The sequence below is a fragment of the Grammomys surdaster genome, unplaced genomic scaffold (genome assembly GCF_004785775.1).
Source record: "Grammomys surdaster isolate TR1022 unplaced genomic scaffold, NIH_TR_1.0 172, whole genome shotgun sequence".
Taxonomy (NCBI): domain Eukaryota; kingdom Metazoa; phylum Chordata; class Mammalia; order Rodentia; family Muridae; genus Grammomys; species Grammomys surdaster.
In genome coordinates, this window is record NW_021604620.1 from 9,344,443 (window position 1) to 9,350,398 (window position 5,956).

Below are 5,956 nucleotides of genomic sequence, written 5' to 3' on the forward strand. Positions count from 1 at the left end.
CTCATTGTCTGGCTCAGAGACAGAGAGACCCACGGTGCCATTTATGCCATGAGGACTGCCTGAAAGATTGGGCTAGACGTCACTGGAGAGTTTCATATTGCACGATTTCTGCTCCACATCGGCCTTCTTGTCTTACCCTGTTACAGGTGTCTCCCGGGAGCTCTCCCTCCATAAATCACTTGGACATAAGCCTCCTTCTCAGGGCTGACTGTGAGGAAACCCTTAACTGGGTCAAACGCAAGCCAATCCGAAGACCTCCCAGGGATTTTTTTTTTTTTTGTATAGACTCTAAGGAGCTGTGTTGTGCTTCTAGGGGTGGAGAGTAAATGCCCCCTCCCCCTTAAAGGAAACTACAACCTCTTCAGTCTTAATGACTTTGCACAATGCATAATGTACTTGGTTGAAATTTGAGCCTACTGTCTCTTGCAGCCTACAGTGGATGTGAGCAGGGTGCTTGCAAGGAATTGGAGCTGTCCCGGACCCTCTATGTATGCTGTTTTGGTTTGTTGGATGACTTTTCCATATGTCAGACATTGTCTAGCTCCTGGGGAGTTTGCTTTGTACTGGCTCTGGGCAAAGATGCCAAAATAAGGTACAGACGTAGATTGTGAAGGAATCAGGGTCCGTACACCAGGTACCTTGGAAGCTTGAACAGTTATTCTGGGATGTAATAGCAAGGACGTTTGGATCAGCAGATCTGAGCACAGCCAGGAGAATCGGTCAAGAGACTGTATTTGGTTTAAGGCTGGAAAAGATGTCAAGCTGTGCTGGCAGGCTTTATGATCTCACATGGAAAACTATAAACTGCGATTCCATGTCTCCTTTATTGTATAGGACTCTCAAAAGGGACTCATGGCAAAAATGAACTTCTTGGACCATGGGGATGGTATGGTGGGTGAGGGCTCTTGCTGTTGAGCCTAAGACTTGAGTTCAGTCCTTGAGAGCCGTGTGGTGGAGGGAGAAAACCAATTGTCGCAAGTTTTCTATTGATGTCCATGTATGTGTCCCACCCTAATAAATAAATAAATGTTAAAAAATGATTTTTTTCTATTCCCAGTGTACCTGTCTTAACTATGGGCTTGTTTTGGCCAGTGAACATACACTCTCTGGTCTATTTCCTTTTATCTTGATGGAAATACGTGTGTCTTTCTAGAGACATTTATTTTCTAGAGACAGCTTTGCAAGCACATATATTAGGTCTCTAAATAAGAATCTACTCTCTGGGTTTAGTGACACAGGCCTGTTGTCTTAGTTTGGGAGATTGAGGCAGGAGGATCTCAAGTTCATTCTGGGCTTCTGAGGGGGTTCAAGGCCAACTTAGACTCTATCATGAGAATCTGACTCAGAAACCAACCGAAGCCAAGGAAACCATCACTGGACTGCTCAGTTTTTCTAGCTCATGTGACTCTTGGATGAAAGGGCTCCTTGTTAGTTCTTCCAAAGTTGTGACCAAATATCTGAAACAAACCAACAAATCTAATGGACAAAAGGCTAATGTCTTAGTCACTTTTTTCTCTTGTAATAAAATACCCTGACAAAAGCAACTCAAGGGAGGAGGTTTTTGGCTTTTGTATTTTTGGTATTTTTTGTTTTTCTTTTTCTCCTTCATAGTTTGAAGGCATAGTTCACCCTGGTGAGGAATTCCTGATGGCAGGAGCTGGAAGCAGCTGGTTACATTGTGTCTACAGTCAGAAAGCAGAACATTCTGAATGCTGCTCTCCAGTTTATTTCTCTTTGTAAATTAGCCCAGGACCCCAGCTTATGGCCTGATGTCACCTACATCCAGGGTGGGTCTTTCCATTCCAGTTAACTGGAACCCCAGCTTATGGCCTGATGTCACCTACATCCAGGGTGGGTCTTTCCATTTCAGTTAACTGGATAATCCCTTTTGGGCATTATCAGGCCCAGAGGCTTGTGTCTTGGGTGATTCTAGAGCTGGTCAAGTTGACAGTATTACCCATCAGCTTACTTAGCTCATGGCCTCAATCCGTGGATGGCTGGGTCCATTGCTATGGGTTCACACACACAAGGCAGAGCATTATGGCAGACTGATTGTGGTGACTGGCATAGTGGAGCAGAGTTGCTTCACTCATGATAGTCAGGAAATGGAGAGACAGCCAGAGAGTGAGGACAGGCCCTTGGAGGACAAGCCTCACTTCCTTCAATCAGACCTCACCTTCTGTTTCCATGTTCTCTCAATAATTTTATAAGTCAATCAATAGATTAATCCATTATTAAGTAAGAGTCTTCGTGACTCCATCAGTACCAGGAAATGGTATCAGCTGGGGTCTTGAACCTCTCTCACCCAAAGTGCAACAGTCCACAGTCAAATTCACTAAGATACATTACTCGTCTTGGGAATGCAAGGATATGGAGAGAAGCATTTACTCACAGAATCGAAACAACTCCTTGTAGCATCAATGGACCCAAAAACATCCATCAGAAATTGAAAAAAGGAATAACAGAGTTAAGTATCCTTTGCTTTTACACAAAGCTCTGAAATGTTCACCCTGATAATGTAGGAATTTGTTTGCTTAGAGAGTCCAGACCCTGTGTGCTCCCTAGGAACTGTGAATTTACCCATTAGTTATTGTGTCTGCCGTCCACGTGAAGATTTTGGGAAGGTTGGAAGCCTTGTTTCTTTCAGTGGGTACAGCTGTGTGTTAAGGATCCAATAAAGTTCCATTTCTTTCTCTCTTTCTTCTTTAGAAGAACATCTGTTGTTCAGGCTCATTTCTTAGGGCTGTTGTGAACGTATTTCTTCAAGCCTGTTATGCTTCCTGTCACCCCAAATTCAGCTGTAAATTTCCCTCTTGCCTGTTTTCTTCACTGGTATTAGTTGCTTTGGAGCTGTGGTTGTATGTTAGCTGTTTTATGTGTCTTGTCTGCTGCCATCTCCTCAGCTTACCAGGAGCGCCCCTCCAAGCCTTCCCCTTCTCCCCGCTTAAAGGAGCCCTTTCTCTTCCTCACACCATCGTCATTTTTGTATAATCCTCTTCCAGATGATCTGTGGAAAGTCCTGTTGCTGTGTGTAGTGAAGCTCATGGCCTCCTGCAACCTGCCTTCTCTTCTTAAAGAATGGACCTTAAATCACTCTGAAGTAATCTGCTGGTTGCTTACAGATGGGAGCTTTCTGTTATTAGTTCTTACCCAAGGTTTTTTAGAATGTATACTTCCCTTAACAGTGAAGTCAAGCATGCACCCTATGGAGGAGCATCCTCCAGAGTCACGATAGCATCTTAAAGGACGAAGCCTCACTCTGTAGCCACGCTGGGATCGTGCTCATCTACCCTGCCTCAGCCTCCCAAGAGCTGTGATTACAGGCATGTTGTACCACGTTTTGGCCCGAGAAAGAGTTGTTTTGCTGAACACGAGCCATCAACTTGGCATTCCACATTTCTCATGACAGGGGCCGTCTTGCGACTACATGGCTTTGAAAGGAGGCACACGGGTGGAGAGTGGCTTTCTGCTCATACCTGGTGTCTGATTATATCTGGTGCATTGAGTGCTCTGGGGTACTGAGTGTTGATATACACTTACTATCCTGCATTATTTGGCAGATATTTAGTCTTTCAGGGTATTTCTTTTTCTTTAGAATGTTCAGCAAACCAATTATGAGTGTCAGCCATGTGTTAGAAATTGTATATTAGAAAGCAAATATGAGAAGACAATGTTTCTATCTCAAGTTTTTTTTTTTTATATCGTAGTGAGGAAGTGCTTTGTTTCTGTTGCTGTAATAAAATACCCTCACAGAGGTAGCTTAGGGGAGCTGGGGTTTATTTGGCTCAGAATTCCAGGTTACAGTGATCAGTGTGGGGAAGTTAAGGCCTGAAGCGGCTAGTCATGTCACATCCACACTCAAGAGCAGAGAAAGCAATGAGTGCATGCGTGCTTCTGCTCACTGTGCCTTCTCCATTCTTACGCAGTTCAGAATCCAAACCCAGCAGACGGTGTAGCTTGCAAGTCAATAAAGACAATGCCCCCACCATGACATACCTGCAGGCCAGACTGATGAAGACAGTCCCCGACCCCATTGCTTCACAGGTGATTCTACACTGTGTTGAGTTGACTATCCACCGCTGGAGGGCACATAGCAGTTAGAAACACTGTAGCGTGCAAGGCGTGCAACGCCTCTATAATGTGTAATGGAGTTCTATGTTTGTGTAAGGAAAGTGTGAGTGAAGTTGCTACTGTAGATCCATTCACAGCTAGGAGTTTATCTTGACTGCTTCATTCATAAACTACTAATGTGAACAGGCAATTTCCCATCACTCAGTCTAAATACTTTATAGAATTCTTCTATAAGCAGTGTGATTTACCAGTGTGTTTTTCAATTTCCAGAAGGGTTTTCTTTCTGGTTTTGGTTCATACTTCCTTATTTATTGCTCAGTTAACAGAGATTACTTGTAAGATGATGATTCACTGATACTTGTTAAACCTTTCTTTGTAAGTATAAAGCTTATGATTGTGATTAATTTTCCTAAGTATTCTTTACATGTTTCAAGTAGATACCTAACTTTATTATTATTATTATTATTGCTATTTAAGACCTTTATTAACAGGTGCTTTCAGCTTGTTGACTTTTTTTTTGAAAAAAAAATCAAGTTGTAAACCTTATTACAAATTAAAAATGAAGTTCTTAAACATCTCAACTTGACCAGATATGAAACAATTTAAAAAACCATTAAAGGTGTATTGAGAAAAACCAGGCCTTTTTTTTTTCTTAAAAAAAAAAACACGTTTGTTATTACCAAAAAGAGACATCTTTAGGTAAAAATAATAAAAATCCCATGCTGCATAGATGAGGCAGATAGTTCTAATGTTATCTGGTCAACGGGCAAAAAGCAAGCACGTAAGGTCTTCAGCCCCAATCTTTGTTCACTTCTTATTGCTGGAATTTCATATTCATTTCTTCTTGTTGGATGACCAAAAGGATGATGGTAGAGATGGTAAGCCGGCATTTACTCAGCCCCGCCCTGCTCAGCCTCAGGAGCGGACGAATTCTCAGCTGGTGGATCGGCTGCTTTTGTCTCTTTGCCATCTTGTGGTTTAGGGTTCTCTGGGCGTCTGCGTCGGTAATTGAAGTTGCGGCGATAGCGACGTTGAGGTGGCTGCTGACCTTGGGTCTCATCTCCTTGATTTTCTTTGTCCTCTTCACTGCCATCCTCTCTAGACTGTCTTTGGCGAGGAGGGCCCCTGCGGAATCATGGTCTGTAACCCCGATACATATTCTGTCTCACTGGTCTACCTTGCTCTCCTGCACCCTGGTTGTCAGCACCCTCCATCACTTCTCCTTGCACAGGGGGCTTGGAATACTGTGGTTGACCCGCATAGGGTCTCCGAATGTAGTAAGGTGGGAACCTTCGCCTGTGATAGGCTGGCCGGCGTTGTTGGGCCTGGCCTTCAGGAGCGCCTTTTCTGATCCCTCGTTCTTTTCCCCACTCTCACTATTCTGGTAATTTTGCTGGTAATTGCGTGGAGGACCCCTATGACGTGGATAGCGTCTATAATAGTTACGGTCTGGTCTGCTACGTATTTACTGCCATGAACTGGAACTCCACCAGGGCCTGTAGCATTTGCTGCCTCCGCACCCTTTTCTCCTTCAACAACGTCAAACTCCACAGTCTCTCCATCTCCTACACTGCGAAGGCACTTCCTGGGGTTCTTCTTCTTTACGGCAGTCTGGTGTACAAATACGTCTTCCTTGGTGTCATTCCTGTTGATGAAACCGTATCCATTCCTTACATTGAACCATTTTACTGTTCCCAAAACCTTTGTTGTGATGACCTTCTTGTCCCTGCTGGCGGGTGCCGCCGATATGAGGTCGTCCAGGCCGCCACTACAATACCTAACTTTTAATTATATATATATATTATTTCAATTATACATATATAGTATTTGAATTATATATAGTATTTCAAATACATATATAGTATTTCAAATATATATATATATA

At 43.3% G+C, this 5,956-nt stretch overlaps 1 pseudogene; it reads right to left on the reverse strand.

Annotated features, from left to right (window-relative positions):
- Positions 1-4,961: 4,961 nt before the first annotated feature.
- LOC114621106 overlaps positions 4,962-5,956 on the reverse strand; it is a 7,422-nt pseudogene continuing 6,427 nt past the window's right edge.